The sequence below is a fragment of the Canis aureus genome, chromosome 27 (genome assembly GCF_053574225.1).
Source record: "Canis aureus isolate CA01 chromosome 27, VMU_Caureus_v.1.0, whole genome shotgun sequence".
Lineage (NCBI taxonomy): Eukaryota > Metazoa > Chordata > Mammalia > Carnivora > Canidae > Canis > Canis aureus.
In genome coordinates this window covers 46248821-46260489 of record NC_135637.1, presented here as the reverse complement: position 1 = coordinate 46260489, position 11669 = coordinate 46248821, and the positions used below count along the sequence as shown (strand labels likewise).

The 11669-nt window shown below is 46.3% G+C and overlaps 1 long non-coding RNA gene across 1 annotated transcript in view; it reads left to right on the top strand.

Annotated features, from left to right (window-relative positions):
* Positions 1-222: 222 nt before the first annotated feature.
* The window catches only part of LOC144299387 (uncharacterized), an 87772-nt gene continuing 76325 nt past the window's right edge, over positions 223-11669 (top strand). The window contains exons 1-2 of the long non-coding RNA XR_013366123.1: positions 223-413; positions 953-1043. This is a non-coding gene — a long non-coding RNA (uncharacterized LOC144299387). The remainder of the gene's footprint in view (positions 414-952; positions 1044-11669) is intronic.

Genomic DNA, 11669 nt, shown 5'->3' with positions numbered 1-11669 from the left:
GCTAACCACTTACTCGTCAGGACGCTCCCCAGAGCGCGTGATGTGCGCGGGCTCGTGCCCTCCGTCCGCGGGCCGCCCTCCCGAGTCAGCGATTCAGCGCCGCTGACGCCCTGACCCTGACCGTGGGGCCTGCGCATCCGCAGCCCGAGGCGAGGCCCCGCGGGGGGGGGGGCGGGGGCGGGGGCGGGGCGGCTGCGACCGGGCCTAGCACGTGCCCTCGGGCCTCGGGTCAAGGCGACCAGGCCGCGCAGGTGGCGCAGGCGGCTCGAGCCCGAGAGAACGGCTCCGCCGGCCCGGCCCGTGGTGCCGCCGCCCGCACCCCCGGGGCCGACCGTCCGCCGTCCCGTCACACCCGGGGGCGCGGGGAGCCTGGGCCAGGCTGCGGCACACCCCGCCGTCCCGCGGCCTCGCAGGTGGGCTCGGGGCTCCTGCTCCACGTGGCGAGGCCCGGTGACCCCGGAGCCCCCCGCCGCTGACCATGGCGACGTGGGGACCCGAGTCGTCCCAAGAGCCCGGAACGGAAGGCTCAGAGCCTGACCGCGGCGCCGCGAAGCTTCCTCTGGCTCCCACGGCGGCGCCGGGAGGGGCGGCTTCTCCCTGAGTCACGTGGGGTGTGGGAGGGAAGAGCCTGCGCCCCTCCCCGGGTCACGCGGTCGGCAGCGGGCACAGCCCCGCCCCTTCCGTGGGTCCCCTGCGGGGAGGGCCTGCGCTTGTGGGTTCTTTGGTGGCCAATTAGCCATCATAGAGCGTAACACCCAGTGCTCATCCCGTCAAGTGCCCCCTCAGGGCCCGTCACCCAGTCACCCCCACCCCCGCCCTCCTCCCCTTCCACCTCCCCTAGCTCGTTTCCCGGAGTTAGGAGTCTTCACGTTCTGTCTCCCTTTCTGACGTTTCCCACACGTTTCTTCTCCCTTCCCTCATATTCCCTTTCACTATTATTTATATTCCCCAGATGAATGAGAACATACACTGTCTGTCCTCCTCCGACTGACTTACTTCACTCAGCATAATACCCTCCAGGTCCATCCACGTTGAAGCAAACGGTGGGTATTTGTCGTTTCCAATGGCTGAGGAATATTCCATTGTATACGTAGACCACAGCTCTTGACCGGAGGCTCCTTCCACAGTTTGGCTATTGTGGACATTGCTGCTAGAAACATCGGGGTGCAGGTGTCCCGGCGTTTCATTGCATCTGAATCTTTGGGGTAAATCCCCAGCAGTGCAATTGCTGGGTCGTAGGGCAGGTCTATTTTTACCTCTTTGAGGAACCTCCACACAGTTTTCCAGAGCGTCTGCACCAGTTCCCATTCCCACCAACAGTGTATGAGGGTTCCCCTTTCTCCACATCCTCTCCAACATTTGCTGTTTCCTGCCTTGTTAATGTTCCCCATTCTCACTGGTGTGAGGTGGTATCTCATTGTGGTTTTGATTTGTATTTCCCTGATGGCCAGTGATGCGGAGCATTTTCTCATGTGCGTGTTGGCCATGTCTATGTCTTCCTCTGTGAGATTTCTGTTCATGTCTTTTGCCCATTTCATGATTGGATTGTTTGTTTCTTTGGTGTTGAGTTTAATAAGTTCTTTATAGATCTTGGAAACTAGCCCTTTATCTGATATGTCATTTGCAAATATCTTCTCCCATTCTGTAGGTTGTCTTTGAGTTTTGTTGACTGTATCCTTTGCTGTGCAAAAGCTTCTTATCTTGATGAAGTCCCAATAGTTCATTTTTGCTTTTGTTTCTTTTGCCTTCGTGGATGTATCTTGCAAGAAGTTACTATGGCCGAGTTCAAAAAGGGTGTTGCCTGTGTTCTTCTCTAGGATTTTGATGGAATCATGTCTCACATTTAGATCTCTCATCCATTTTGAGTTTATCTTTGTGTATGGTGCAAGGGAGTGGTCTAGTTTTGTTCTTCTGCATGTGGATGTCCAATTTTCCCAGCACCATTTATTGAAGAGACTGTCTTTCTTCCAGTGGATAGTCTTTCCTCCTTTATCGAATATTAGTTGCCCATAAAGTTCAGGGTCCACTTCTGGATTCTCTATTCTGTTCCACTGATCTATGTGTCTGTTTTTGTGCCAGTACCACACTGTCTTGATGACCACAGCTTTGTAGTACAACCTGAAATCTGGCATTGTGATGCCCCCAGATATGGTTTTCTTTTTTAAAATTCCCCTGGCTATTCGGGGTCTTTTCTGATTCCACACAAATCTTAAAATAATTTGTTCTAACTCTCTGAAGAAAGTCCATGGTATTTTGATAGGGATTGCATTAAACGTGTATATTGCCCTGGGTAACATTGACATTTTCACAATATTAATTCTGCCAATCCATGAGCATGGAATATTTTTCCATCTCTTTGTGTCTTCCTCAATTTCTTTCAGAAGTGTTCTATAGTTTTTAGGGTATGGATCCTTTACCTCTTTGGTTAGGTTTATTCCTAGGTATCTTATGCTTTTGGGTGCAATTGTAAATGGGATTGACTCCTTAATTTCTCTTTCTTCAGTCTCATTGTTAGTGTATAGAAATGCCACTGACTTCTGGGCATTGATTTTGTATCCTGCCACGCTACCGAATTGCTGTATGAGTTCTAGCAATCTTGGGGGGGAGACTTTTGGGTTTTCTATGTAGAGTATCATGTCATCGGCGAAGAGGGAGAGTTTGACTTCTTCTTTGCCAATTTGAATGCCTTTAATGTCTTTTTGTTGTCTGATTGCTGAGGCTAGGACTTCCAGTACTATGTTGAACAGCAGTGGTGAGAGTGGACATCCCTGTCTTGTTCCTGATCTTAGGGGAAAGGCTCCCAGTGCTTCCCCATTGAGAATGATATTTGCTGTGGGCTTTTCATAGATGGCTTTTAAGATGTCGAGGAATGTTCCCTCTATCCCTACACTCTGAAGAGTTTTGATCAGGAATGGATGCTGTATTTTGTCAAATGCTTTCTCTGCATCCAATGAGAGGATCATATGGTTCTTGGTTTTTCTCTTGCTGATATGATGAATCACATTGATTGTTTTACGGGTGTTGAACCAGTCTTGTGTCCCAGGGATAAATCCTACTTGGTCATGGTGAATAATTTTTTTAATGTACTGTTGGATCCTATTGGCCAGTATCTTGTTGAGAATTTTTGCATCCATGTTCATCAGGGATATTGGTCTGTAATTCTCCTTTTTGGTGGGGTCTTTGTCTGGTTTTGGAATTAACGTGATGCTGGCCTCATAGAACGAATTTGGAAGTACTCCATCTCTTTCTATCTTTCCAAACAGCTTTAGGAGAATAGGTATGGTTTCTTCTTTAAACGTTTGATAAAATTCCCCTGGGAAGCCATCTGGCCCTGGACTCTTGTGTCTTGGGAGGTTTCTGATGACTGCTTCAATTTCCTCCCTGGTTATTGGCCTGTTCAGGTTTTCTATTTCTTCCTGTTCCAGTTTTGGTAGTTTGTGGCTTTCCAGGAATGCGTCCATTTCTTCTAGATTGCCTAATTTATTGGCGTATAGCTGTTCATAATATGTTTTTAAAATCGTTTGTATTTCCTTGGTGTTGGTAGTGATCTCTCCTTTCTCATTCATGATTTTATTAATTTGAGTCTTCTCTCTCTTCTTTTTAATAAGGCTGGCTAATGGTTTATCTATCTTGTTAATTCTTTCAAAGAACCAACTCCTGGTTTTGTTGATCTGTTCCACAGTTCTTCTGGTCTCGATTTCATTGAGTTCTGCTCGAATCTTTATTAACTCCCTTCTTCTCTTGGGTGTAGGATCTATTTGCTGTTTTTTCTCTAGCTCCTTTATGTGTAAGGTTAGCTTTTGTATTTGAGTTCTTTCCAGTTTTTGAATGGATGCTTGTATTGCGATGTATTTCCCCCTTAGGACTGCTTTTGCTGCATCCCAAAGATTTTGGATGGTTGTATCTTCATTCTCATTAGTTTCCATGAATCTTTATTTTTAATTTTTTAAAATTTTTATTTATTTATGATAGTCACACAGAGAGAGAGAGAGGCAGAGACATAGGCAGAGAGAGAAGCAGGCTCCATGCACCGGGAGCCCGACGTGGGATTCGATCCCAGGTCTCCAGGATCGCGCCCTGGGCCAAAGGCAGGCGCCAAACCGCTGCGCCACCCAGGGATCCCCTCCATGAATCTTTTTAATTCTTCCTTAATTTCCTGGTTGACCCTTTCATCTTTTAGCAGGATGGTCCTTAACCTCCACGTGTTTGAGGTCCTTCCAAACTTCTTGTTGTGATTTAGTTCTAATTTCAAGGCATTATGGTCTGAGAATATGCAGGGGACGATCCCAATCTTTTGGTATCGGTTCAGACCCGATTTGTGACCCAATATGTGGTCTATTCTGGAGAAAGTTTCATGTGCACTTGAGAAGAATGTGTATTCAGTTGAGTTTGGATGTAAAGTTCTGTAGATATCTGTGAAATCCATCTGGTCCAGTGTATCATTTAAAGCTCTCGTTTCTTTGGAGATGTTGTGCTTAGAAGACCTATCGAGTATAGAAAGAGCTAGATTGAAGTCACCAAGTATAAGTGTATTATTACCTAAGTATTTCTTCACTTTGGTTAATAATTGATTTATATATTTGGCAGCTCCCACTTTCGGGGCATATATATTGAGGATTGTTAAGTCCTCTTCTTGGACAGATCCTTTAAGTATGATATAGTGTCCCTCTTCATCTCTCACTACAGTCTTTGGGGTAAATCTTAGTTTATCTGATATAAGGATGGCTACCCCTGCTTTCTTTTGAGGACCATTCGAATGGTAAATGGTTCTCCAACCTTTTATTTTCAGGCTGTAAGTGTCCTTCTGTCTAAAATGAGTCTCTTGTAGACAGCAGATAGATGGGTCCTGCTTTTTTATCCAGTCTGAAACCCTGCGCCTTTTGATGGGGTCATTAAGCCCATTCACATTCAGAGTTACTATTGAGAGATATGAATTTAGTGTCATCATGATAACTATTCAGTCCTTGTTTTTGTGGAATGTTCCACTGAACTTCTTCTTAAAGGGGAATTTTAAGAGTTCCCCCTTAAAATTTCTTGCAGAGCTGGTTTGGAGGTCACATATTCTTTTAGTTGCTGCCTGTCTTGGAAGCTCTTTATCTCTCCTTCCATTTTGAATGAGAGCCTTGCTGGATAAAGTATTCTTGGTTGCATGTTCTTCTCATTTAGGACCCTGAATATATCCTGCCAGCCCTTTCTGGCCTGCCAGGTGTCTGTGGAGAGGTCTGCTGTTACCCTAATACTCCTCCCCATAAAAGTCAGGGATTTCTTGTCTCTTGCTGCTTTAAGGATCTTCTCTTTATCTTTGGAATTTGCAAGCTTCACTATTAAATGTCGAGGTGTTGAACGGTTTTTATTGATTTTAGGGGGGGGATCTCTCTATTTCCTGGATCTGAATGCCTGTTTCCCTTCCCAGATTAGGAAAGTTTTCAGCTAGAATTTGTTCAAATACATATTCTGGCCCTCTGTCCCTTTCGGCACCCCCGGGAACACCAATTAAACGTAGGTTTTTCTTCCTCAGGCTGTCGTTTATTTCCCTTAATCTATCTTCATGGTCTTTTAATTGTTTGTCTCTTTTTTCCTCAGTTTCCCTCTTTGCTATTAACTTGTCTTCTAGGTCACTCACTCGTTCTTCCACCTCGTTAACCCTCGTCGTTAGGACTTCTAGTTTGGATTGCATCTCATTCAATTGATTTTTAATTTCTGCCTGATTAGCTCTAAATTCTGCAGTCATGAAGTCTCTTGAGTCCTTTATGCTTTTTTCTAGAGCCACCAGTAGCTGTATAATAGTGCTTCTGAATTGGCTTTCTGACATTGAATTGTAATCCAGATTTTGTAACTCTGTGGGAGAGAGGACTGTTTCTGATTCTTTCTTTTGAGGTGAGGTTTTCTTTCTAGTCATTTTGCTCAGTGCAGAGTGGCCAAAAGCAAGTTGTATTGGGAAAAGGAGAAAAAGGAGAGAAAGAAGGAAAGAAAAGAGAAAGAGAAAAAAAAGGAAGAAAAAGAAACGAAAAAGAAAAAAAAGGGAAGAAAAAGAGAAAGAAAAAGAAAGAAAGGAGAAAAAAGGGGGGTGGGGGAAGGAAAGAAATCAAAAAGCAAAAAAAAAAAAAAAAGAACCACGGGGGAGTATCTTCTGATTCTGTGTACTTTAAGTCCCTTGGCTTCCCCTGGAAGTTGTCAGTCTAGCTGGTCTTCTGGGGGAGGACCCTGCTGTGCTGATTTTCAGGTGTTAGCAGTTGGGGGAGCTGCTCTGCCCCTGCGTGGTGCAGGGCTCAGTGGGGGTTGTTTACCCCGTGAGGCCCCAGGAGCAAGAGCCCTAGTGGCGGGGCAGCTCTGGAAACCTGGATTCAGCCCCCGCAGGAACTCCGGAGCGTCTGCAGGGCCTGAGGCTCCGGGGCGGGGCCACTGATCTGCTCAGCTCGGGGCAGGAGCGTCCTTGCTGTCCTGGGCCCTCCCGGCCTCTGCCTGTCCCGGGGGAGGCCGGATCCTGGGCTGTGTCCCGGCGCCCTGTGCTCCGGAGCCTGCGCTGTTGGATTCGCGCTCCCGGGCCGCGCAACCCCCTCCGTGGAGCCGCCGCCCGAACCTCTCCGAGCTGCTCCGGGTCCCGCCGGGTCCCGCCGTGCGCGCTGCAGCCCTTAGGGAGCTCGGCGCACTCTCCTGGGCGCGCAGTTGCTCTGTTACTGTCCCGGGGAGCCCGAGGGCATCCCCGCCCTCCTGGGTCCTGCTCCAACTCCCTGCGAGCCCCTTTCCGCCCGGAAAGGTTGGTGTAGCTCCTGCTTCTCCGGGAAGGGGCTCTCCTGCCCTGGGGACACTCCCCCGGCCTCAGCCCGGCTCCTCGCGGGGCCCCTCCCCCTTGGAGGCCTTTGTTTCTTTATTTCTTTTTTCCCGTCTTCCTACCTTGATAGAAGCGCAAACTCTTCTCACTATAGCATTCCAGCTGGTCTCTCTTTAAATCTCAGGCCGAATTCATAGATTTTCAGGAGAATTTGAAGGTTTTCTAGGTAATTTGGTGGAGACAGGTGATTTGGGGACCCTACTCTTCCGCCATCTTGCCCCTCCCTCCACTGTTCCTGTTTTAGACACCAGGAAACAGGTTCCTAGAGAGGTTTGTTGATCCTACCCTGGGTCACGTGGTGTGAAGGGCAGAGCCGGGCTTGCAGCGGACTACACAGATTCAGACGCTGCAGCATCCCCACTGTGCAGTGCTGTCTCCACTGCCTTGTCACCAGTCAATATCTGTCCTATTCACCAGGTGCAAGGAGGTGTGTGCAGCATGACCAGGTGAGTAAGAACTTCAAATTATCTGCCATCTTTGATCCTAATCATTCTCAGGAAGACACACATAATATACCCACACGATAAAAAGTCACCCACTAGGAGATCCATCAAACACATCACCTGGGCACAGCTCTGCTCAAGGAGATCTTGGGGTGGGGGAGGCTTTCTGGGAGGGGGCAAACAGTGCCTCCATCGGAGGAACACATTCAGGGTACCTGGAGCATAGCCTAGGTCATGGCTGGGCCAGGCAGTAAGGGAGACGATGTCTCTTGCAGAGGAGATGGCACTTGGATGGAATCAGGAGGTGGCAATGAAGACCACTTGCCACACACACAGCTGAATGATATTGATGTTTTCAGTGGTCTCCAGGAAACCCAGACAAACATCAGCCACATCCTCCTGATGGCTGGAGAGAGCCTTTGGGCAACTGGGGATGATTTGTATGTATTTTAAAGATATAATATGGCTTTACAATGACTGGAAGCTTTACCTCATATCATGGAATCCCTGCATGTGTTGTTTCTTTTTCATCAAGTGCAAGCCTTATCAACATAGTATTTGATGAAACATCCATGACCAAAAATAGTTTTTTAACTGTATCCAAAACAGCTCTTTTCTGTGAAGATTAATTAAATAAAAAAGTATTTACTTATTTATTTTTAAGTAAGTAAATAAATTTTTTGTGGAAGAAGTTGTACATAAACAAAACACCAAAATCCACCACTAAAAAATTGTACCTATAATAAGTTTAAATTTTTTTAAGTTGGAGGAGGAATACAATCCAACATAACTGTGTCTAACTCAGGATGTTTACAGTAGGCTGTTGTCCATATCAGCCAGAGGTGCTATGTCCTAATATTCAGTATACAATTCTTAACACAATTTCTTTTTAAAAGACACTAACCTCGAAATAAGTCAATCGGAGGACAAACATTATATGGTCTCATTCACTTGGGGAATATAAAAAATAGTGAAAGGGAATAAAGGGGAAAGGAGAAAAAATAAGTGGGAAATATTGGAAAAGGAGACAGAACATAAAGACTCCTAACTCTGGGAACGAACTAGGGGGTGGTGGAAGGGGAGGTGGGCAGGGGGTGGGGGTGACTGGGTGGCGGGCACTGAGGTGGGCACTTGATGAGATGAGCACTGGCTGTTATTCTGTATGTTGGCAAGTTGAACACAAACAAAAAAATAAATTTATTTAAAAAATGACACTAACCTCTATTTTTACCATGAATGTCATGTATGTGACCTAACAGTATCATGTGACTGCATGTGGCGTTTCACCTGAGATGATTTTTGTTTACCCCAGGGATCATGACCATGGCCTGAGAATATTCAAATGAATACGGTTTGGTCACTGACTAAGGTGAAAATGGCAGCTTAGAGACCTCCCAAAACTCTCTCTTCCAACAAAGCAATCAACGTACTGGCAACAAGTGCCACCATCATTATTTTCAGAATTCTGGCAATTAAACAAAACTTGCAGCAGTAGGGGAAATACTGAATCCAGGAAACAAAAGTTTAAAAAACCCAGCTAAGCCACAGTCAGAAAGACGCATGAGATTTCTGCTGTTGTCATTTGCTTAGATCCCATTCCCTCCCCTGCAGTCTCATGACAGTTCAGAAAAATGAGCAGCAATGTTCACAGTGCAAGTCAGCAATGTGGGATACCTGGGTGGCTCAGCAGTTGAACCTCTGGCGTTGGTTCAGAGTGCGATCCTGGAGTCCCAGGATGGAGTCGCACATCAGGCTCTCTGCATGGAGCCTGCTTCTCCCTTGCCTGTGTCTGCCTCTCTCTCTCTCTCTCTCTCTCTCTCTCTCTCTCTTTCTGTCTCTCATAAATACATAAAATATTTGAAAAAAATTTTTAAAAAGAAAGTCATTCATATGGCAGCCACTGGAGAGAGCAGAGCTGGCCTGGAGCCCCCTCACCACCTCCCTCCTGGAGAATTATAGTAAATGGGCCAATCCGGTGGAAACTGTGTAAGACCCAATCTCTTCAACTGTCCACATTGAGTCTGACTGGGAAGGTGCCCAGAATTAAAAGCCTTTCCCTGGCATAACTGTCAAAAAAGACATAAAAGAGAAAAAGAAGAGGGGCAATTGTTCAACTTGTGATTGCTTAAAGTGATGGATAACAATTTGAGCAAACAATAGGCTAACAAAAGCCTTAAGCGAGCACTAAGGGGCTTTGAGAAGCTCCAACTTCTCAGGAATCCAGAACATGCACCTTGTAGGGCTGTGTGCATGCTCCGCAAACCTGACAAGCTCCCCTACACTGGCACCTCTGGCTGACCCTGATGCTGTGCACAAGCAAGAAGTGAGGGTTGCAGCAGAGTTTTCAGCTGTTGGCTCACTATGAAAGGCCCCTTGGCACAGATGGAGCCACTCCTCCTGTTTGAGGCTGCTAATGCATACCCTACCCAGTCACCGACTGACCACCAGCATTCAAGCCAGGCCTACAGTGGCCACGCATGAGCAATTTGCCAGCTTGGAGAATTAGTTTAGAATAGACACTAATATCTTATTAGACAGCAATGACAAAAAGCAGTAACATCAACTCCGGGGGAGGCATAAGGTCTGATACCAAGAGTTTCCAAGTTCTATTATTTATTATTTTATTTATTTTTTAAATATTTTATTTATTGATTCATGAGAGACACTGAGAGAGAGAGAAGCAGTGACACGAGCAGAGACACAGGCAGAGGGAGAAGCAGGCTCCATGCAGGGAGCCGGATGTGGGATTCGATCCTGGGACTCCAGGATCACACCCTGGGCTGAAGGCAGGCACCAAACCACTGAGCCACCCAGGGATCCCGCAAGTTCTATTATTTTAAAGCCCAGCCTATACTTCCCTGCCTCTGGGACAACAAGAGATCTGGAAGGGAAATACAAATTCTGGCTCTATGTAGAAAAGCATTGGCACAGAGGATTGAGATTGCCTTCCTTACACAGGCCTGGCTCTTAGGTTGGCCGCCAGCTATGTCCAGTTGTAGGAGGGGCTCTGTTCCCAATGAAAGAGCTAGGGAATTATCTGTCTTTGCCTTTTTCTAGTTTTTGGTGTTTTCTGGAAACTCAGGGCTTTCCTTGACTTGAAGCTGCAGTATTGCCATCTCTGACATTCCATGCCCTTTGTCTCCGTGTCTGTGTTTCCAAACCTACAACAGCCTACATTGGACAACCTGTAAGGACAACAGCCATTCAATTAGGGCCCACCCTAGTCCAGTGTTAACTGTATCTCAACTGGATTATATCTGCAAAGATCTTATTTCCAAATAAGAACACATTCACAGGCACTGTGGGCTTTGACTCTTCTATATGGTTTGGGGGTGGGGGAGGACACAATTACAGCTATAGCAGGGCTGAACAGCAGACTTGAGCAGGAGGAAGACAGAACCAGTAAATTTGAAGGTAGGTCACTTGACATCCAGTCTGGTAAATGGCACATTAAAAAAAAAAATCTAAGAGCACGGGAAGAGAATGAGTGGAGTCCCAAAGCCCAGAGACCTGGGTACTACTATCAAGCATCCCAACACAGGCACTGAGACAGTCCCCAGAAAAATAAAAGACAGGAAGGGATACTGAGAATACATGAAGGAGTAATAGCCCAAATCGTAGCACATTTCATGCAAAACAGTCATCTAAACATTGAAGAAGTTCAACAAAGATAGGATAAATCCATCCCCTAGCACAATGTTTCAAGGCCAAAGACAAAAGCTGAATCACTGGAAGTGGCAAGAAAAAGGAAAGCATCATCATGTAGAGGCTCCTCAATAAGGTGAATGACTTATTTTCATAAACTACAGAGGCCAGAGGCATCAGGGTGACACAAAAAGGTTCTGGAGGGGATCTCTGGGTGGCTTGGCAGTTTGGCACCTGCCTTTGGCCCAGGGCATGATCCTGGGGTCCTGGGATTGAGTCCTGCATCGGGCTCCCTGCATGGAGCCTGCTCCTCCCTCTGCCTGTGTCTCTGCCCCTCTCTCTCTCTCTGTCTATCATAAATAAATAAATAAATAAATCTTTTTAAAAAAACAAAAAGGTTCTGGAGGAGAAAATCTGTCAAGCAACAAATGTGCATCTAGCACAGATATCCTTCAGCAATGAAGGACATGTCAAGACCTTCCCAGATAAATAAAACCTGAGAGAAGCCTCTGCCGTCACCAGCTCTACAAGAAACGTTAGGGGGGAGTCCTTCAATCTGAAAGGAAAAGACAACAGAGTACCTCAATTCTCCACAGAGAAATAGTCACAGAGGGAAACATACAAGCAAGTATAAATGCCTAGGAGGGTAAGATGTATATGGAATAAACATATAAAAATATATTCTTCTGATTTTCAAGAACACTACATAAAGTAAATAAAAATAGGTGTTGATCAGCACACAAGGTAAA